General features: G+C 42.6%; 1 protein-coding gene and 1 non-coding gene across 5 annotated transcripts in view; one reads left to right on the top strand and one right to left on the bottom strand.

Moving 5' to 3' along the window:
• The window catches only part of agbl4 (AGBL carboxypeptidase 4), a 791,814-nt gene that overhangs the window by 652,538 nt on the left and 115,372 nt on the right, over positions 1-23,904 (bottom strand). The gene's annotated exons all lie outside the window — the stretch shown is intronic.
• LOC145348805 (U2 spliceosomal RNA) lies at positions 10,109-10,307 on the top strand. Its single transcript, XR_013888024.1, has one exon. It is a non-coding gene; the product is annotated as a U2 spliceosomal RNA (small nuclear RNA).

The following is a 23,904-nucleotide window of genomic DNA, read 5'->3' as shown; positions in this document are numbered from 1 at the left end:
GTGCCAGGCAAAAGGCGGGGAATTACAGGCCGGTTAGTTTAACGTCTGTGGTAGGTAAAATGTTAGAATCCGTCATTAAGGAGGAAATTGCGAGGCATCTTGAAGGGAATTGCTTGATAGGGCAGACGCAACACGGTTTCATTAAAGGGAAGTCGTGTCTGACAAATTTACTGGAGTTCTATGAGGATGTGTCTAGGGCGGTGGATAGAGGAGAGCCGGTGGATGTGGTCTTTCTGGATTTTCAGAAGGCGTTTGATAAGGTACCTCACAAGAGGTTACTGCAGAAGGTCAGAGGACATGGAGTTGGGGGTAGGGTGTTAGCGTGGATAGAGGATTGGTTGTCAAATAGGAGGCAGAGAGTGGGGGTCAATGGGTGCTATTCGGATTGGCGGTTGGTGACTAGTGGGGTGCCCCAGGGGTCGGTGCTGGGGCCTCAGCTATTTACCATTTATATAGATGATCTGGAGGAGGGAACCGAGTGCAGGGTGTCGAAATTTGCTGATGACACCAAGATTGGGGGAAAGGCAAATTGTGCGGAGGGTGTGGAGAGTCTGCAGAAGGATCTAGATAGGCTGGGCGAATGGGCCAGGAAATGGCAAATGGAATTTAATGTTGGCAAGTGTGAGGTGGTCCACTTTGGTAGGAAGAATGGTAGGAAGGACTATTACTTACGTGGCGAAAAACTGCAGCAGGCGACGGTGCAGAGGGACCTCGGGGTCCTTGTGCATGAGTCGCAAAAACCCAGCCTGCAGGTGCAGCAGGTGGTCAGGAAGGCGAATGGGATGCTGGCCTTCATAGCGAGGGGGATTGAATATAAAAGTAGGGAGGTCTTGCTGCAGCTGTATAGGGCATTGGTGAGGCCGCAGCTGGAGTACTGTGTGCAGTTTTGGGCGCCGCACCTGCGCAAGGATATTTTGGCCCTGGAGGGAGTGCAGAGGAGGTTTACTAGGCTGATACCGGAGTTGAGGGGGTTGAGCTATGAGGAGAGGCTGAATAAACTAGGCTTGTACTCGTTAGAGTTTAGAAGAATGAGGGGAGATCTCATTGAGACGTATAAGATGATGAATGGGATGGATAGGATAGAGGTGGAAAGACTCTTCCCGCTCAAAAAAGACAGTAGGACTAGGGGGCACAGCCTCAAGATAAAGGGGGGGCGGTTCAGAACGGAGTTGAGGAGGAACTTCTTCACTCAAAGGGTGGTGAATCTCTGGAATTCTCTGCCCGTTGAAGTGGTGGAGGCTGCCTCGCTAAATATTTTTAAGAAGCGGGTTGATGGGTTTTTGATAAGAGAGGGGATTAAGGGTTATGGGGAGAGGGCGGGAAAGTGGAACTGAGCCACGACAGATCAGCCATGATCTTATTGAATGGCGGGGCAGGCTCGAAGGGCCAGATGGCCTACTCCTGCTCCTATTTCTTATGTTCTTATGTTAGTGCATAACAGTTGTGTAGTGGTTTAAGTAGAACTGCTAAGTTTGAGACAGACTTCCCATAACAGTCTATTCACCCTAGGAATGATTTCAGTTATGTTGTGCTTGTGGAGCTTTCATAATACTTTTAGGTGCTTTGTATAAATCTTTGCTGTCAATGACATGGCCCAGATATTGGATAGATTTCTGGGAGAAATCACATGCATCTTTCCTAACACAAAGACCATGAGGGTGATTCTGCTATCCAGCCGCGCTAATGATTTAACGCAGCAAGCCAGGAGAATCTCACAGTGTGCAATGTGCAGGATTTGCATATGCCTTCCCACTACAATAGTGTCTCCCAGTGCGGAATTCCAGCAGCGTCTGCTCTGCACCAGAAATCAGCAGGGAGGCGAGTTAAGTATTCAAATCCACATTTTAATATTTTAAATGCTACTACTTGGCCCGGGACTGACGTCTCTGGGCCCACTAGCATCTCCCACCCCACCAGAATGGTTCACTCCAGCAATGATTACAGTAGCTCACCACTTTTGGGGAACTAGCAGCCTGATCCTGCTGGAGTGAAGGGGGGGCAATCGGGGACCCCCCACAGGGTTGGGTAGTGGGGGGTTTCCTCTGGGCATTGGCAGCCTGGCAGTGCCAGCCTGGTCCTCTGGCACTGCCCAACAGGCAAAGTGCCAATGCCCATCAGGTATGGGGAAGTGCCACGGGGCAGGACCTGGGGCAGAGCCTAGGGGGCAATTGTGGGGATGGGGGCTCCTGCTGCCACTCTGCAGTTGGGATCAGTGGGGGAAGGAGGGAGGCCAGTGGTCAGGGCAGGCTGGAGGGGGTGGGTAAGCAGTCACACTGCTGGGGGTGTCGGCACTGGGCACAGGAATGGGCAGGGGGACTAATGATTAGGCCATGGCGGGGAGTGGGGGGGGGAGAGCCATTGTTGTGGGGATTGCTGGACTGGCCAGCAATCCAGCTCCATGCATCTGAAAATGTTGGAAGGTTGTTTCAAGATTTCTTAAATGTTCTCGTTCAATTAAGACATCATCAGGATAACACTGTATCTCTTGTAGACCACTTAGCATCTGGTCCACTGACCATTAAATAAAGCAGGTGCTGACATAATTCCAAAAGGCAATTTTTTGTAGAGGAAAAGGCCTTTGTGAGTGATGATGGTAAGCAGATGTTGAGATTCAGCTGCAATATTCATTTACAGAAAGGCCTGTGACAAGTCAATTTTGTTTAAGTTCTGTCCTCTTGCTAGACCAGTAAATAAATCCTCAATCAATGGTAACAGGTATTGATCAGCACAGAGAACTGGACTAATTATTGTCTTGAAATCTTCACAAATACATACAGTGCTATCCTGTTTCATTAAGGCACTATGAGATTGCACAGTCACTGGTAGTGACTGATTTTAAGACTCCTGTGCGTATAAGTCTTTTCAATTCCGATTAGCTTGAGACTCTTAGGTTGGTTGTTTAGTTCAATCTTGAGTAACACTTGAACTCCTTTCATTGATTCCAGTGTATCTTCAAATACATGACGGTATTTCTCTAAGACGCATTGTAAGTTTGTCTTAGAATCCACTGGTCTGTTCACAACATTCCAATTCAACTTTATCTTCTCTAGTCAAGAATGGCCAAAGAGTTTAGAAAACTTCCCTGGACAACATGGAGTGGCAGCTCCGCGCTTTGCCCACTTGACTGTACTTTGACAGTAATGCACCCTCTGAGAAGCACTATTTCTTCTGTGTAAGTCCTCCGGATGAAATTTGCTGGCTTTAAGGGTAGATGATTCTGATACTGTTTGTAGGCGGCCTCATGAATTAGGGAGACAATAAGCCATGTCAATCGCCATTCTGTCGGATTTCCCATTCTATTTTGGAATTACCCTAAATTGGTGTGATTTGCCTTGAATTGATAATATAGTCAGCTTTAAATTTCATCAAGATTCTGTGTTGGGTCTTCATTTATCATGTTGTTCTTTTCTTCTATATTACAAATTATTTTGGTGAAATTTGTTTTATTTTTCTTCTTTGGTATATCCAGGTTGTATTTAGAGACACTCTTTTTTGCAACTGTTATTTTCTTCCAGCAAGCCCTGGCTATGTGATCAATCTTGCCAGTTTTTGCATTCGGCCATGAATGGCCAGCCCGTTTTTGCACAGCAATGACATGCCTGTTGCTGGGAAGATTTCCTTTTGGGGGCACCTATGTTATGGATCCTTATGCCTGCTCCTAGCTGAGAAGCTTCTTTTACAGCAATCTCCATTGAAATGGCCATCTCCAGGGCTGATTTTAACCCTAAATTCCGTTCCATTAATAATCTTCGTTCGTATAGTTAAATTTCTAAGGCCACAAATGAGTCTGCCTCGGATAGTGTCAGCCAGAGTCACCAAATTCATAATGCTCTGTGAGGCACTTTAGGGTCATGACAAACTGCGTGATGTTTTTACATTTAACTGATTCTTTTTATGAAAACAAAAATGGTCCTCTATGATAAATGGTCTTGGGGCATAATGGATCTTCTAAAATTTTGGTTCGTTCTTGATCAATTTTACTGCCACATTTCTTGGATTGAACCAAGCTCCTTAGCAAATTAAAAGTTTTGCTGCCAATAATGCTTAGGAAAAGAGAGGCTACAGTATCCTCGGGAACTTTATTGGCAAGGATATAATAGTGAAATCTTTCTGTGTAAGGCTTCCAATTCTCATATTGCATCATCACTGGCATTCATAGTCATTTCCTCAAATGGCCCCAAAATTTCCCACCATTTTTCACTAGCACTGTAAACCGTGCAAGAGCGCCTTTGACTGAAAGTGGTCTAGATTCTATGATAGTGCAAGTCAATTGTTGCGGCTATTTTTTCCAAAGACTTACTGCAACGCAAAGTTCTTTCCTCTCCCATTCTAACAGTACACATGGTGAGCTCTGCAGCCTGAACTCCTCAGAGTGCTGATTTAGTTCACAAGGAACCTTATTTTCTGTCCACAACCTTACTGGTCTGATGTCAGGTCAGGTGCCTAATCTGTCATTGACTTTGTCCAATGTCAGGACTTGTTGCTGTCTTCCAATGGTGAAGTGCAATTTTGAGTTTTCTTGTCTTCTTTTATTAGTTATAGAATTAAAATTGGCTCCATGTTACCAGTTTTCTTCTGACCCTGTTATACTTGTGGCACATGTTGCAAGATAAAAAAAAATAAAGTGATAGCACATGGGTTTTGGATGCAACAACAGAACAAGTTTATTAGGTAGCTGTTTATTCCACAGGGGCTGGATCGAAACTGAATGAAGTCCACGTGAACAAACTGGGACCATATAAAACAATATAACTCTAATATATAACAGAGTCAAAAAAGGCATTATATAAATTAAAGTTTTTTTTGTTCTGCTCCCTCCTGTTATAGACCATTAAATCCTGCAAGAGAAAAGAAAGAATGTCTGTGAGTGAGTTGCAATGTGTTGGGTGCTGCACCTGCCATAGCTAAAGGTCTGTGGAAGCAGCAAGAGATGGGTGTGAAGCTGGCAGCATGAGTCACAGAGCTGAAATGTGAGTTAACTCCATAATAAACTAAAATATTATGCAATAAAAGTAGATGGAGATAATGGTAGCTCTAACAGAATATTAAGAAAGTAGATCAGTTTTCTGCATCTGAAGACAATGTGACTACTGTCAGGAAAACTTATCAGGGAAACTAAACTGTAAGATGTTCTGTGGTTACGTTCTGGTCCAATTTCCTAAACTGTTTGTAAGATAGTTCACTGTGAATCTAAACTGTACAGAATGATAAGTTAATCAGTCTAGCAAGACTACAAACAATGTTTACCTGAGGAAAATTAGTAAGAATGGGTATAAAACAGGAATAGGTCTGAATAGGTTGTTAGGATTCAAAGAATAATATATGAAGGCTGTGATTCTAACAGCCCACCATGCTGATTTTTTAGCGCAGTGGGCCGGGAGAATCGCATGTCGGACGATTCACGAGATTCCTGCGAGTGTTCGCGCCGTGCTTGTGTTTCCCAGGCCTAGATATCCAGCAGCGTCTGCATGGCACCAGAAATCTGCTAGGAGGTGAGACTAACATTCTCCGGGCTTGCTAGTATCTCCTACCCCGCCAGAGTGTTTCACTGCAGTGGGGGTTACATTAGCTCCCCACTTTCAGGCAGCTAGCATCTAACCCCACTGGAGTGAAGGGGGGACAATTGGGGCCCAAGGGGGTTGGGCGTTGGGGGTGGGGGGGGGTGCCCCCTGGGAATGGGCACTTTGGCAGTGCCTGCCTGTTTCCCCCAGCACTTTCCAAAGGGCAAAGTGCCCATACCTGGGGACACCTTATCACTGCCTATCAGGCATGGGGCAGTGCCAAGGGAGCAGGGCCTGGGGACGATCAGTGGGGGTGGGGCATCCCGCTGCATAGAGATAAGTAGGGGCCGGAGGGAGGTCAACAATTGGCGCAGGCTGGGAAGGGGGTTGTTCAACCTTTTGGGAGAGGGGAGTCCACGGAGGGGGTTGGAAATCAGGGTGGGATGAGGAAGTTGAGGGCTGCTCCAAGAATGGACCGGGGGGCCACGATTGTGCCATGGGAGGGTTGGGATGGCAACACTGCGGGGGTCCTGGGCTGGCCAGTGAATGACCGAGCCAGCAAATGAAAGGCTGACACTTTGGGACCACTGCACATGTGCACAGGCCCATTTATTTCAGCCTCTCCAGCATGAATAGGCCATGCCCCCTGAAATGTAATGATATTCACACTGGTGGCCTCTGCACTGCAGTAAGTGAGGGAGATTCTCGTGTGAACTCCCACTGAAAGAAACAGTATAAATTACTCCAGCTTTCCCACGAATTCAACACTTCTAATTTTTTTTGAGAGAATCACCCCCGCAATGTGTGAAAGAAAGATGTCATCAGCATGGAAAAAGTGAATTTACTTTTCTTTTAAATTTTCAAAGCTAAAAGACATGAAGTGAATTAAGGCTGGGGCAAAGCAGTTCTCAAGAAATTGGGTAAAATAAGGAAGAGATCCAAAGGGGAAAGATGTACTTAAATTTGTCGATGAAGCCTATGCGGAGAGCTATTTTCGATCTCAGCCAACAATGAGAATAACTATATAACTCCAAGTAAGCAGTGTAAAGGAAACCAGATTTGAAAAGCAAACTGCTGGTTAATCTCAGAAGCAACTCTAACAGACAGACAGGCACTGTGTGGTAACAGTTACTGGATTTTTATACATCTTAAAATCTATAAGGTGTTGTGAAAAAGTTTGAGACGGTTAGCTCTTAAAGTAGTTAAATTAAGATGGTTTGCACCTATTTAGAGTACTGATATTATACAAAGCCATCGTCTTGTTTAAGAATACTTCTATTCTACTTTTTCTTCTATTTCTTAATAAACATTTACTTTGCTATAAAATGATCACAAGTAGTTGGGGACATCAAGTCTGGATTGTGAACATTTCTCATGCTAAACAAATTGCAAACGTAGTAGAGGGTAGGTGGTTCAAGTTTCCTTCTGCAATTTGAACAACTCAAGACTTATCCATCAGCCATGACCTAAACACTACCGAAATATGGAGAAATGATTATTGCCCATATATCTCATAAACTTTGGTTAGCAATTCAATTAAATTACAAGATTTATTATGCATACTTGCATAAATTATCAAAAACTACTGTCTCATAACAGTACAATATATTTAGTACAAATAATACATTCTAATGTCTTTTGACAGTTACGAAATATTTTCATTATGCCCGTTTTCTTCAAAGGATGACAGTCTACTTGAAAAAACTTCCAAAACTTTAATTAGTTGTGAATTTCATCAAAGAACAGGTATGAACTCTGCCTTAGTTGGGCACATAAATACAATAAAAGATCAGACAGAAGTGCATTTAAGCTAGGAAGAAATCCAGACTTTGCAATCACACAACATTGCACTCCAACTGCATAAAATTGAAAAAAGTCTAAATGCTTCAAATTTCACCAATAACTTATGCCACTGGACCAGGCAATGGAACTCATAGAATCATAGAAACCCTACAGTGCAGAAAGAGGCCATTGGGCTCATCAAGCCTGCACCAACTACAATCCCACCCAGGCCCTACCTCACATCTATACCCACTAATCCCTCTAACCTTCACATCTCAGGATACTAAGGGACAATTTTAGCATAGCCAATCAACCTAACCCACACATCTTTGGCCTGTGGGAGGAAACCAGAGCACCTGGAGGAAACCTACGCAGACACAAGGACAATGTGCAAACTCCACACAGACAGTGACCCAAGGAATTGAACCCAGGCCCCTGGAGCTGTGAAGCAGCAGTGCTAACCACTGTGCTACCATGCCACCCCTATTGTCGTAATTTTAAAATATCAGACTTCTTAGCAGATGACACTTTTTTTTTTACAGTTCACTGAATAAAGACAATTTGCCAAGCTACCTATGCAACAGATTAGTCAGCATCAAACATTTTGAATTAGAGTTTCAAATATTTTGGTATCAAAAATTAACAAGGTTTACTCTAGAGTCAATCACATATTACCTATCAAATCAGTAATTGATCATTATTTTACTCAATTGTTGAAGATAAACAAATTCCTCAAAAGAATAGGTAAAATAAAGAACGTCTTAAATCATGAATTGTGGATAATAATCAACACTGTACTTCAATGTGAACTCTCCATAATCATTTGGGAGAGAACTTAACATTTTACACAGTTTGAGTATCATTGCCTAGTTATAAACTACTGTGATTTTCCTACAAAATTGCACTGGTCCAAATCTATTGGGATAAAAGCATGTATTTATTATATTGGTGTTTACAATATTTTGACTTCTCTAGCTGAACAAATTGAATTCCCATTTAGTGACATAAGTCGGGTGAGGTATCTGGGACTTATTTCAAAAGACACCCACATGAGTAGAACTTTTCTCTATTAATGAATTACTGTTAATCATCCAACACTCCACCGGGGTCTTAGGAGTCTTTCCTGTTCATAAAGAACTGAATAAAACTGAATAAAAACTGCAGCATTTTCCTATTCAAAGTTAAGCAATTTAATGATGGTCTAAAAATATCAAATTATCTGTATAAATATATAACTGAAAACTTGAAACAGTATGGCATTTATGATCATCAACACCCAAGACCTCTATTACTCCTTGTTATCAATGTTAGATGCAATATGCATGTCAGGCAATTTCTGCTCTTCTTTATAACTTTCTATATGAGGCATACAAGATGATCAAAGGATTGGATAGGGTGGACAGTGAGAGCCTTTTACCTCGGATGGTGATGGCTAACACAAGGGGACATAGCTGTAAATTAAGGGGTGGTAATTATAGGACGGATGTCAGAGGTAGTAAGGTCGTGGAATGCCCTGCCTGCAGCAGTTGTGGACTCGCCAACTTAAAGGGTGTTCAAATGGTCAGTGGATAGGCATACGGATAACATTGGAATAGTTTAGGTTAGAGGGTCATTAGATTGGTTCCACTGGTTGGCGCAACATCGAGGGCCGAAGGGCCTGTACTGCGCTGTAATGTTCTATATTCGAGAATATTCTGGCACTTTATTTCTTGTCACAGAACAAAACAACAGATATAATTTCAACCTTTGATGATTTCATAGCCCTAAACACTAAGAGAATGTCCTTTGATCCATCAAGCAGCAATAGTTGAGTAAAGCAGAAATTATTCAAAATCTCAATTCACCCTACTTTTACCATACTGCTCAGGTATAACAAAGGCCTAAGAAAAATCTCACTGAAATAGGATAACTGTAACTTTCAGCTCCCAAATGAACTGTTAGGCCAGAACTTTCTCAGAGACTTTGAGGCCCACAATGGAATCTGCTCCTGCTCCAAACAGGCATAAGTTCTATTCCAATGTTTTAGACAATCACCAATCCTATTTCCGACTGGCAGACAGGGCTAAAATTGGCCTCCAAATGTTGAGCAATCCCCCAAGATATATGATACTGTTGCGTAATCTTACCTTCCCAGATTCTTTTATGCAGATTGTTTTTTCATGAATTTGTTCCTTAGGCATGCAGATACTGCCCCATGTTGACAAATATCTAAATTGTTCTTGACAAATACCTAAAATCATGATTATAGCTTGATAAAGGCTAAAACAAATATAGGTGTTCCCACTGGAAGCCGCTTAACTTATCTGTTGAATAGATTTTCTCATTTCTCTCCTCCCTGTGCAAGGTGAAAATTGCACAAGCCACTGTGAATGATTAAAAAAAAGCTGACATTTTATTTTAATGTTGACTAGTTTTACTCTAGCATCCATAGAATGGTTACAGAACAGAAAGCGGCTTATTTGGCCGGTTCTGTCCTCCTCAATTTGTTGTAACAGCTATTCAGTTCGTCCCACACCCCTGCCTTTTCCGCAAACCTTCCAAGCATTTTCTTTTCAGATAATTATTCCGATTATTTCAGATAATTCCCTTTTGAAAGCAATGATTAAATCTGTCTTTACCAAATTTACTAAGGAATAGGATACTGATTTTTAAAAATATTGTAGAAGCAAAGATAGTAGCAGTAATGGATGTGATAAAAAAATTAATAAACATGATGTACTGAAGGTTTGGCTATCCTTAAAGTGGATATGTTTCTTGGCTTGGATGACTTTCATCCAGGTTTCTTAAAGGAAGTGGGAGTGGAGATAGGGGAAAGATGCAACAAAATCGCTTCTCGGCCTTTTGGCTAAGATCGAGTGTAGTATCGACATGCTGTGCTTGGTTGAAGTCACTGGGTTACATTTCAGCTTCATTTGAAGCAATTTTTTAAAGCGGCATCTCGGCCTTTTGGCTAAGATGCAAATAAGATCAAGCCTTGGAGGAGGAGCTTTACCTACTCCGATCAGCTTGGATCATGTAGATCAAGCCCAAGACAGGAGGTGAGAGCCCTGCCTTGTCAGCTTGGATCAGGAATGTCCCAACTTGTTGGGACTCTGAATTGGATTTGATTTGATTGGATTGGATTGGAATAAAGTTGAAAAAAAATCTTTCAATCTTGCCTGATATGGGATTAGGTGCTGGAGGATTGAAGAATGACAAATTCAAGAAAGAAAACTACAGGCCAGTCAACTTAACATCCGTGGTGGATAAGGTTTTAGAAACGTAAGGAAAAAAAATAAGCATTTGGAGGGATATTAGTTAAAGAGAGCCAGCACTAAATTGTAAAAGGCACACCATTTTTGACTAATCTCATTGAATTTTGCAATTAAGTAGCAGAGGAGGTGAATGAAGAGAATTCAATGGATATTGTCTGTATGGATTTTAAGAAAACATTTATCAAAGTATCACATAAAAGATTGGTTACCAAAATCGAGGGTCACAAAAAAGGAGTGTCAGTGGTCATTTTGATACAAAATTGGCTTAAGGACCAAAAGCATTAAGCCACGGTAAGTGGTTGTTTTTCAGACTGCAGGATAGAAGACAGTGAGTGGCGTTCCACTAGGTTCAGTGCTAGGACCACCCCTTCTATTTAAATGATTTGGATACTGGAATACAGAGTAAAATTCACTGATGATACCAAGCTCCGAGCTGTGGCAAACAGAGAGGATGATATCAATCGATTTCAACAGGATTTTGATAGACTGGCAGACAAGTGGAGAAATTAATTTAAAACAGGAATGTGTGGGGTGATGCAAATATCTCTGTGAGAGATGAAATATGGTACAGCTCTAAGGACTCTGTAGGGAGAGAGAAAGTTCACATGTATAAATCTTTGAAAGTGGCAGAACATGTTGAAAGAATAATTATTAGCAAAGCACTTGAGATCATAGGCTTCATAAATAGAGGAACTGAGTACAAAAGCAAGGGTTTATGCTAAACCTTTATAAAGCTCTAGAGTATTCTGTCCAGTTCCAGTCACCACATTTTAGAAAGGATGTGAGCATCTTTGACAGGGTACAGAGAAAATTTGCCAGAATTGTTCTTGGAATGAGGGATTTTCACGAGGATAGGTTAGGAATATACTCCTTGGAGCAAAACAGACCGAAAGGAAATTTGATAGAGGTGGACAAACATATCTTTTTTATTCATAGAACATAGAACATTACAGCGCAGAACAGGCCCTTCGGCCCACGATGTTGCGCCGACCAGTTAAAAAACAATGACCCTCTAACCTAAACCAATCCCTTTTCATCCATAAACCTATCCACGGATCTCTTAAACGCCCCCAAACTAGGCGCATTTACAACTGCAGCAGGCAGGGCATTCCAATCCCTCACCACCCTCTGGGTAAAGAACCTACCCCTGACATCCGTCCTATAACTACCCCCCCTTAATTTAAAGCCATGCCCCCTCGTGCTAGCTTTCTCCATCCGAGGAGAAAGGCTATCACTATCCACCCTATCTAAACCTCTAATCATCTTATATGTTTCAATAAGATCCCCTCTTAGCCGCCTTCTTTCTAGCGAAAACAACCCCAAATCCCTCAGTCTCTCCTCATAGGACCTCCTCTCCATACCACGCAACATCCTGGTAAACCTCCTCTGCACCCTCTCCAAAGCCTCCACATCCTTCCTATAATGTGAGGACCAGAACTGCACACAATACTCCAAGTGCGGCCTCACCAGAGTTGTGTACAGTTGCAACATGACGCTGCGACTCCTAAATTCAATCCCCCTACCAATAAACGCCAAGACACCGTACGCCTTCTTAACAACCTTATCTACTTGATTCCCAACTTTCAGGGATCTATGTACACATACACCTAGATCCCTCTGTTCATCCACACTATTCAGAGTCTTCCCGTTAGCCCTATACTCGACACATCTGTTATTCCTACCAAAGTGAATTACCTCACACTTCTCCGCATTAAACTCCATCCGCCACCTCTTGGCCCAGCTCTGCAACCTGTCTAAGTCTCCCTGCAAACTATGACACCCTTCCTCACAATCTACCACACCTCCGACTTTGGTGTCATCAGCAAATTTACTAATCCACCCAACTATACCCTCATCCAGATCATTTATAAAAATTACAAACAGCAGTGGCCCCAAAACAGATCCCTGAGGCACACCACTCGTAACTGAACTCCATGACGAATATTTACCATCAACCACCACCCTCTGTCTCCTATCTGCTAGCCAATTCCTGATCCAATTTCCTAGATTACCCTCAATCCCATACATCTGCATTTTCTGCAGAAGCCTACCATGGTGAACCTTATCAAACGCCTTACTAAAATCCATATATACCACGTCAACTGCTTTACCCCCATCCACCTCTTTGGTCACTTTCTCAAAAAACTCAATAAGGTTAGTAAGGCACGACCTACCCGCTACAAAACCATGCTGACTATCTCCAATCAATTCATTACTCCCCAAATAACTATAAATCCTATCCCTAATAATTTTTTCTAAAACCTTGCCCACAACAGAAGTAAGACTCACCGGTCTATAATTCCCGGGGAAGTCTCTGTTCCCCTTCTTAAACAATGGGACAACATTCACTATCCTCCAATCTTCCGGTACTATACGTGAGACCAACGACGACCTGAAGATCAGAGCCAGAGGCTCTGCAATCACCTCTCTTGCCTCCCAGAGAATCCTAGGGTAAATCCCGTCCGGACCAGGGGACTTATCTATTTTCAAGCCCTCAAGAATATCCAGCACATCCCCCTTATCAACTGCAATACTGTCTAGTTTACACCCCTGCAACCCAGTGTTCTCCTCAGCTACATTCATGTCCCCCTGCGTGAACACCGAAGAGAAATATTGGTTCAATGCCTCTCCAATCTCTTCCGGTTCCACACACAACTTCCCTCTGCTGTCTGTAACTGGCCCTAATCTTGCCCTAACCAACCTTCTGTTCTTAACATACCTATAGAACGCCTTAGGATTCTCCTTGATCCTATCAGCCAAAGTCTTCTCATGTCCTCTTTTAGCCCTTCTTAACTCACTCTTCAACTCCCTCCTAGCCAATCTAAAGCTTTCTAGTGCACTACCTGAGCCCTCAAGTCTCATCCGAACATAAGCCTCCTTTTTCTTTTTAACCAACGAATCAACTTTTTTAGTGCACCACGGTTCCCTAGCTCTACCAATTCCTCCTTGCCTGACAGGGACATACATATCAAGGACTCACAGTAGCTGCTCCTTGAAAAAACTCCACATTTCGGACGTTCCCAGTCCCTGTAATCTCCTAGTCCAACCTATGCTTCCTAATTCTCTCCTAATAGCCTCATAATTACCCTTCCCCCAGCTAAAACTACTGACCCGAGGTTCATGCCTATCCCTTTCCATCACTAAGGTGAACGTAACCGAATTGTGGTCACTATCACCAAAATGCACACCAACTTCCAAGTCTAGCACCTGGTCTGGCTCATTTCCCAGCACCAAATCCAATATAGCCTCACCTCTAGTTGGCCTATCTACATACTGAGTCAAAAAACCTTCCTGCACGCTTTGTACAAAAACTGACCCCTCTAACGAGCTAGAGCTATAGCAATTCCAATCAATATTAGTAAGTTAAAGTCCCCCATAACAATTACCCTATTACTTTCACTCCTAACCAGGATCGTCTCCGCAATCCTTTCCTCAACCTCTCTAGAACTTTTAGGAGGTCTATAAAAGACTCCCAACAGGGTGACCTCTCCTCTCCTATTTCTAATCTCCGCCCATACTACCTCAACTGACAAGTCCTCATCAAACTTCCTTTCTGACACTGTGATACAGTCCATGACTAATAATGCTACACCTCCCCCCCTTCTACCTCCTTCTCTACTCCGACTAAAGCATTTGAACCCCAGAACCTGCAACAACCATTCCTGACCCTGCTCTATCCATGTCTCTGAAATGGCCACAACATCAAAGTCCCAGGTACTGATCCACGCTGCAAGTTCATCCACTTTATTGCAAATACTCCTCGCATTAAAGTATACGCATTTCAAACCCTGCTCCGCCCCACCCCCATGATGCCGTGCATTGCAGTCCCCATCTATGCCCCCCTCACTTTCACCCCCTCTACTCAGGGTCCCACCCCCCCTCCGAATCAGTTTAAACCTCCCTGCATAGCCTTTGCAAATTTACCCCCCCCCCAGGGTATTGGTCCCCCTCTGATTCAGGTGTAGACCATCACTCTTATAGAGGTCCCACCTTCCCCAGAATGAGCCCCAATTGCTCAAGTACCTGAACCCCTCCCTCCTGCACCATCCCCTCAGCCACGAGTTCAAACTTTCCCTCTCTCTATTCCGCTCTAAACTATCCCGTGGCACAGGCAAGAGTCCAGAGATAACCACTCTTTCTGACTTGGCCTTTAGTTTCCACCCCAACTCCATAAATTTCTGCTTAATATCCCCTTCCCTTAACCTCCCTATGTCATGCGTCCCCACATGAACTATAACTTGGGGTTGATCTCACTCTCCCCTAAGAGTCCTGAATACCCTTTCCGATACATCCCGGACCCCAGCCCCTGGGAGGCAACACACCAGCCCTGAGTCCCTACCATTACTTCCGACTCTCCTATCCGTCCCCCTAACTGTGGAGTCCCCAATCACTAGGCCCAATCTTTTACATCCCCTAACCACCTGAGCTTTCACAATAGGCTCACCCCCAGAGACCTGCTCCCTTTGGCTATCTCCAGTTGATTCCTCCTCAACTGTAGCCTCCAGGACCGAAAACCTATTTTGGAGGGGAACAGCCCCAGGGGATTGTCCCCCCAATTGCTTCTTTCCCCTCTTCCTGGCATTTACCCAAGACTCATTTCTAGGAGTGACTATCTCCTTATAACTCCTATCGATGTCCGCCTCCGCCTCCCGAATTATGCAGAGTTCCTCTAATTCCACCTCCAGCTCCTTTACACACTCCTCCAGAAGCTGCAATCGAACACACTTCCTACAGGTAAAATCACCAGAAACACTACTGGAGTCCCTCACCACATAAATCCCACAGGAGATGCAGCTTACTGCCTGAACTGCCATCCCTGAAACAATTACCAGCAGAAAAAAAAACAAAAAAAATTTTAAAAAACTTCCCACACACTTATAATTAGGTTAGAGGAGGTGGGAGGGTGGGATTCCCTACCAGTGTAGAGAATCCCACTTTACTAATATTCAGTTATGGAATGTGGACATCATTGGCAAGGTCAGTATTTCCTGTCCATTCCGAATTGCCATAAAGAAGGTGGTGGTGAACCATCATTTTCAGCTGTTGAAGTGCATATGCTGTAGGTACACCCACAGTGATATGGGAGGGAGATCCAGGATTTAGACTCAGTGACAATGAAGGAACAGCAATATATTTCTAAATCAGGATGGTGAGTGGCTTGGAAGTCAACTTCCAGGTAGTGGAATGTATCTGCTTCCCTTGTCCTTCTAGATGGTATACACTGCTACCATTGTGGATCAGTGGTGGAAGGAATGGTGACATATTTGTGGATGAGGTGCCAATCAAGCAGGCTCCTTCGTCCTGGACGGTGTTGGGTTTCTTAAATGTTGTTGGAGCTACACTCATTCAGACAAGTAAAGAATACTCCAACACACTCACGACTTGTGCCTTCTAGATGGCTGACAGGCTTTGGGGAGTAAAATCAGCGTTACTTATCAAGGATTCCTAACCTCTGATTTGTTCTTGCAACCATACTATTTATATGGTTGGTCCAGAATCAATTTCTGTTCAATGATAGCCCCAGAATGTTAATAATGCAGGATTCAGCAATGGTAATGCCATCTAAAGTCAAGAGGTCATGGGTAGATTTTCCCTTGTTGGAGATAGTCATTGCCTGGCACTTATGTGGCGTGAATGTTACTTGCCACTTGTCAGCCCAAGTCTGTATATTGTCCAAATGGTGCTGAACATTGTACATTCATCAGCAACTATCCCTACTTCTGATCTGAACATGGAAGGAAGGTCATTAATGAAGCAGTTATAGATGTTTGACCCTAAGCCTTACCCTGAGGAATTTCTGTACTGATATCCTGAAATGATTGACCTCCAACAACCACAATCATCTTCCTTTGTGCTAAGTATGACTCCATACTAACTCCAGTTTTGCTTATGCCATAGTCAATGAAATGCTGCCTTGATAGTCAGTCTCAACTCCCCTCTGGAGTTCAGCTCTTTTATCCATGAATGACTCTGGGAGAATTAAACTAAGCATCAGTAAGCAGGTTATTTCTAAGCAAGTGTCACTTATAGCACTATTGATAACCCCTTTCATCACTTTACTGACGATTGAAAGTAGAGTGATCGAGCAGTATTTGGCCATGTTGAATTTATCCTGCTTTTTGCATAAAGAAACGTACAAGATAGGAGCAGAAGGAAGCCACTTGGCTCTTCGAGCCTGCTCTGCCATTCATTAAGATCATGACTGATCATCCAACTCAATAGCCTAATCATGCTTTCTCCTCATAACCTCAAATGTATATCCAGCTGCCTCTTGAATGCATTCAATGTTTTGGCATCAACTACTTTCTGTGGTAATGAATTCCACAGGCTCACCACTCTTTGGGTGAAGAAATGATTGCTCACCTGCATCTAAATGGTCTAAATGGTCTACCCTGACTCCTCAAACTGTGACCCCTGGTTCTGGACTCCTCCAGCATCGGGAACATCCTCCCTGCATCTATCCTGTCTAGACCTGCTAGAATTTTATAAGTCTCCATGAGATCCCCCTCATTCGTCTGAACTCCAGCAAAAACAACCCTACCTAGTCAATCTCTCCTATACATCAGTCCCGCCATCCCTGGAATCAGCCTGGTAAACCTTCGCTGTACTCCCTCGAAAGCAAGAACATCCTTCTTCAGAAGAGACCTAAACCGCACACAATACTCTAGGTATGGCCTCACCAAGGCCCTTTATAATTGCAACAATGCATCTTTGCTCCTGTACTCAAAACCTCTCGCAATGAAGCCAACATACTATTTGCCTTCTTTACCGCCTGCTGCGCCTACATGCTTACCTTTAGTGATTGGTGCACAAGAACACCAAGGACCCGTTGCACTCTCCTCTCTCCCATTTTACAGCCATTCAGGTAGTTATCTGCCTTTTTTTGCTTGCAATATGAAGAAACTCACATTTATCCAAATTATACTGCATCTGCCATTGATTAGCCCACTCACCCAACCTGTCCAGATCATTCTGAAGGATCTCTGCATCCTTGTCACTGTTCACCCTCCCACCCAACTTGGTATTATCTGCAAACTTTGAGATGTTACATTTTGTTCCCTCATCCAAATCATTTATATATATTGTGAATAGCTGGTTCCAGCACCAATCCCTGTGGCACTCCACTAGTTACTCCCTGCCAATTTGGAAAGCACCTGTTAATTTCTACTCTTTATTTCCTCTTTGCCAACCAGTTTTCTATCTCAATACACTTCCTCCAATCCCATGCACTTTAATCTTGCATGATAATCTCTTATACGGGACTTTGTCAAACACTTTCTGAAAATCCAAATATACCACATCTATTGGTTCCCCCTTGTGAACTCTAGTAATTACATCTTCAAAGAATTCCAACAGATTTGTCAAGCATGATTTCCCCTTCATAAACTCGGTCTGATCCTGCCACTGCTTTCTAAATGGTCTGCTAGAAAGTCCTTGGTAATGGATTTGAGAATTTTCTTCACTCCCGATGTTAAGCTTACTGGTCTATTATTCCCTGTTTCCTCTCTATCTCCCTTTTAAAATATTGGAGTGACATTCGTTATCCTCCAATCTGCAGGGGCTGTTCCAGAGTCAACAGAATCCTGGAAGATGATTACCAATGCATTCACTATTCCTAGAGCCACTTCCTTAAGTACTCTGGGATGTAGATTATCAGGCCCTGAGGATTTATCAGCCTTCAATGTCATCAATTTTCCGAGTACCATTTCTCTACTAATATTGATCTCTCTCAGTTCTTCCCTCTCACTAAATCTTGCATACTCCAACATTTCCAGCCTCTGATTTGTGTCCTCTTTTGTGAAGACAGAACCAAAGGACATGTAGGTCATACTAGACAGTTGCCCACATTGCTGGGTAGATGCTAGTGTTGTAGCTATACTGGAACATTGTCAGGCCCCATCGTCTTTTTCAGAAACCAGTGTCTTCCACCATTTATTGTTAAAACATGGGATTAATCCAATAAGCTGAAGAATGGCAGCTGATGCTGGGGACCTCAGGAGGAGGCAGAGATGGATCATCCACTCTGCACTTCTGGCTCTAGATTGTTGCGAATGCTTCAGCCTTTTCTTTTGCACTGATGTGCTGGGCTCAATATCATTGAGGACTGTGATATTTCTGAAGCCTCCTCCCCCAGTTAGTTGCTTTTTGTCCATCACCATTCATGATTGGATGTGGCAGGACTGCAAAGCTTGGATGTCATCTGAGGTTGTGGGATCACTCAGCTCTGTTTTTTCACATACTGTTTATGCTGTTTAGCATGTGGGTGTACATAAAATAGACAAAGAAAAACGGTTGCTACAAGCTAACAGTGCAAGGACCAGGAGTCGCAGATTTAAGGTTTTTGATAAAAAATGCAGAGGAAATGTGAGGAAGAACTTTTTAAAGTAGCGAGGTAGTAATGACTTAGAAATTGGGACCTACAAGTATGTTGGAAGCATAATCAATAATTTCAAAAGGAAATTACGTCTGTAACTATGTGTGTGTGTGACTGTGTGTGATGATGTGTGCATGATTCTGTATGCGCAATTTTGTGTGCGTAATTCTGTGTGTGCGATTGAGTGTGTGTTATTGAGCAGAAAATGGCTCAATTCCCAATTCCCACCTCAAAGGGGAAATCCGATCCATAAGTACAAAGCAAGGAAGCACTTTCAAAGCCTGTAGGGAATACAACAGGAGAATGGGGCAGACTGGGTTGCTTTTCAGAAAGCATGGGCTTTATGGACTGAATCATCTCCTTCAGTGCCATAATGAATATATGACTCTACGACACTCTCAGGCAGTACATTCTAGATTCTAACCATGCTTATGGTAAAAAGAATTGTCTCAGGTTCTTTTGTCAATCACCATGAATCAGTATCCTCTGGTTCTCAAACGTTTTAATAGTTGCTCCATACTCACTCCTCTAGACCCTCGTGATTTGAGCACCTCTGTCAAATTTCTTAACACTCACTTCTCCAAAGACAACAACCCCAGCTTTGTCAAACCATCCATGTAACTTAAGACTTTCAACCCTGAAACCATTCTTGTAAATCTTTTCTGACCTCTCCAATGACTTCAAGATCTGCTTTAAGTGTATTGCCCAGAATTGGACACAATAATCCAGCTAAGGCCAAACCAGTGTTTTATAAAGGTTCATCAAAATGTCCTTGTTTTTGTACACTATGGGTTGGATTTTTGCCTTTGAGGTGGGCATCAGGAATTGAGGCATTTTCCGACATTGCAATCCCACATCCAGCCCACCCAGGCTATCATTTTGGTGGGATTGTAAGGCTGGCTGAAGTCAAGGGTGGCGCAGTAGCACAGTGGCTAGCACTACTGACTCACAGCACCAAGGACCCAGGTTCGATTCCGGCCTTGGGTGCCTGTGTGCGGAGGTTGCATGTTCTCCTCGTGTCTGCATGGATTTCCTCCGAGTACTTCGCTTTCCTCCCACAATCCAAAAATGTGCAGATTAGTTGGATTTGCCATAAAATTGCCCCTTAGTGTCCAAGGGTGTGTAAATTAAGTAGATTCGCCATTATCAATGTGTGGGGTTACTGGGATAAGGTGGAGGGGAAGGCCTGGGTAGGATGCTTTTTCAGAGAGTAGGTGCAGACTGGATGAGCTGAATGGCCTCTTTATGTACTGCAGGGATTCTGTGGTTCTTTTCTATGGTTCTATGTACTATGTACAGAGCTCACAAGTCCTAAAATAAGATTTGGAAGATTTTGGGATAGTCACAATTACTTAAATACACATAATCCAATTGGAGCAAAACTGGCAAGAATAAAAAGTCATTTGAAAACAACTTGAGAAACACCATAATCCTATTAGAACTTCATAAAACTGTCAAGATAAAGAAACAGTTGTTCAAAAACCACTTGGAAAAAATATAAACCTATTGAAGCCTTATAAAACTATCAAAATAGCCAAGTTTACAGTCCCCTTGTCAGCTATATCAACAACCCTTGCTGAGCTAAATTGTTTAATGGGTTTGAAGCACAACGAAGAATTCATAAGATTCCATTGCATAAGACTTGTCAAGAAAACCTCCATAGCTGAATGCATTAAAGCCTGTGGAGTAATTCAAAGAGCTTGGCCATCTTAGAACCACAGAAAAGTTACGGTGCAGAAAGAAACCATTCAGTCCAGTGTGTTTGTGGCAGCCATAAATCAGAAAAAAAAAAACTAGCCACTCATTTTAATCCCATTTGCCGGGACCTGATCTGTAGCTTTCCAGGTTACAGCACTTCAGCCTTAGCCATCAACGTAGACAGTGAATTCCAGATGCCCACCACCCAATGGATAAAAATATTTTTCCTCATATCTCCTCTTATACTTCTATCAATCAACTTAAATCTATGCCCCTTGGTAAGTGACCCCTCAGCCACAGGAAACAAATCCTTCCTATCTAACCTGTCTAGACCCATCATAATTTTATACACCTCAATCCCTGCTCACAGCTTCAATTTACAAAATCCCTGGCAATATTCTTTTTAATCTGCTCTGCACACTCTCAAGAGCAATTATGAGCTTCCTGTAATTGGAGACCAGAACTGCAGACAAAACCCCACCTCTGGCGTAACCAACATTTTATACAGTTCTGTCATTACATCCCTGCTTTTTTATTCAATACCTCGTTCATTCCACATGTTTTCTTGACCACTTTATTCACCCTGTCCTGTCACCATCAAGGGCCTTTGAACATGCACTCTCACTTCCTCAGTCTTTCTCAGTATCTTCCGTTTATTGAGTATCCCCTGCTTTGTTTGTCTCCCCAAATGCATACCTTCATACTTTCAAGATTGAATTCCATTTGCCACTTTCTGCCCACTCAACCAAATCACTGATATAACTCTGGAGTTGACAGCTAGCCTCTTCACTATCATCTACAGAACCAATTTTTGCGTCATCTGTAAATTTCCCAATCATGCCACCTACATTTAACTCTAAATCATGAATATATTCAGCAAACAGCAAGGACCCCCAACACTGAGCCCTGTGGAGAACCACCAGAAATTGTTTCCTAATTGCAAAAACATCAATTAACAATTACTCTTTGTTTCCTGTCACTGAGCAAGTTTTGGATCCAACCTGCCACCTCCCTTGTATCTCATGAAACCTCACTTTTCTGATCAGTCTGCCATATGGAACTTTGTCAAACGCCTTACTGAAATCCATGTGGATACTATCCAGTACCTCACCAATCCTCCTTTTAACTTTCTCAAAAACTTCTATTAAGTTAATAAGACACGATCTTCCCCTAAGAAAATCATGCTGATTGTCCCTGATCAACACGTGCTTTACAAAGTGTGTCTCAGAATGGTTTTCTGGCTCATCATTCGCACCCTTTTTAAATAATGGTACAACATTCACAGACTTCCAATTCTCTGGTACCTCACTGTATATAGTAAGGATTGGAAAATGATAGTCACAGCAGTTTCCTCTCTTGCTTCTTTCAACAGCCTGGGATACAAACCCTGGAGATTTATGCAACTTCAAGGATGTCAATACCTCTAGTGTTTTCTCTCTCACTATGCTTATTGTACTGAATATTTCACATTTCTCCTCTTTAACTAGAATTTCAGAACTATCCCTCTCCTTTGTGAAGACAAAGACAAAGTGCTCATTGAGAACCCTGCCCAGATCTTCTGAATTGACCCACAAGTTACCATGTACATCTCTGACAGGCTATGCCTTTCCCATTGTTAGTCTCTTGCTCTTAATGTATTGGTAAAACATCTTACGATTTTCTTTAATTTTACTTACCAATATTTTTTTGAATACTCTCTTAGTTTTCCGAATTTCTATTTTTACTTCATCCCTATAGTCTCTATACTTGTCTAGGCTTTTTACAGTATTAAATATTTTGTGACTGTCATAAGCTTTATTTCTTGCTTTACATTGCCTGTATGCTTCTGGATAACTGGGGGCTATAAATTTGGCAGTACCACTCTTTTTGTTTGTGGGTACATGTCTACATTGTACCCATAGAATTTTGTCTTTGAATGCCTCCTTCTAGTAGCTGTTTTAGTCCACTCTTGCCACGCGCTCATCTCTCAGCTTCATAACATTAGTCTTCCTGTTCTATCTCTGTCCTTTTCCATAATGATGCTAAATGTAACTATGTTATGGTCACTATCTCCAAAATGGTCTCCCACTGCTACTACATCCACTTTCCCAGCTTCATTTCTTAAGACTAAATCTAGAATTGTACCCCTCTCTTGTTAATAGGCTTTGAAGCCTTAAAGCGATTGACTGAGTTGTCAATCACTGAAAAGGTTAAATCACAGGGGACAATTGACACAGTGAAATTTGAATTTCAATATTATTCAATGTAGAAGAGTATATTATCCATGGATAATGTACTCTAATACATCTATTGACTTTTTCACTTGAACAAAAATATTCACATATTTATCTTCCTATACAGTATTTCATTATGACAAGTAAAGTTGACCACAACTGTTAAACATACTTATCAAGGGCTCCCAATTCCAGAACTGGGCTTCCCAATGGTTCACAACACCTCAGAGCTAGTGTCAACCATGGCACCTCCAGAAATGAGACCAACTCCATCAAAATAGTAGGGCATCTGAAATGCCGACTGTGCAATGGAGCTGGCAATATCAGGTTTGTTGAATGCAGACTCGCTGCAATATTAACCCATACTGTTTAAGATTGCTAGCAATGGGAATAGGGGTGGGAAACCCAGAATCAGATACCATCTATCATTTATATAGTTCATCCAATAAGGGTTGGCCCCACTTCAGGACACAAAATTCTACCCAATGCCCTAACTAGTTATAAAACCCAGGATCCCACCTTATTAACTACTTTGTCAACCTGTTCTGCAACCTTCAATGATTTAAACTCTTAAATCCCCAAGGCTCATTTGCTCCTGCACCCTGTTTATTGACTCTCTTTGTTCTTCAAACCACAAAGCATCACTTCATACATTAAATTTTCTACACTACAAGTGTGTCTGCTCATTTCTATAGCCTGTTTATGTCCTCTTGAGCCTGTCAATATCCCCCTCACAGTTCACAATACTTACAAAAAAGATTTTCCTATCATTTTGTTTTGGGTAAACAATATGAGGGGGATTCTCCCCATAAAATTCTAAGTGTTGAATTAGTACAAAAACTGGAGTAAATCCAGTTTTTTTCAGCAGGAGTTTCAAAATTAATGTCCCACACTTTGTGCACTGCAAAGTGCACTAGCGTAAATCTCATGAAAATTCAGAGGGCCATTGGAGAGACCGGCAGCATCACACTTAGTGCATCAGTGCACACGTCCAATCTGTTAGTGCCAAGATCGGTACAAGCCCTGCACTGCCACCCTCCCAATCACTGGCCAGACCTGCGATTCTTCATTGCTAGCCTCCG

This window comes from Carcharhinus amblyrhynchos, chromosome 9, assembly GCF_965287045.1.
Source record: "Carcharhinus amblyrhynchos chromosome 9, sCarAmb.v2.hapA, whole genome shotgun sequence".
Classification (NCBI taxonomy): Eukaryota; Metazoa; Chordata; class Chondrichthyes; order Carcharhiniformes; family Carcharhinidae; genus Carcharhinus; species Carcharhinus amblyrhynchos.
The sequence above is the reverse complement of the archived record's forward strand: the minus strand, read 5'-3'. Positions and strand labels throughout refer to the sequence as shown.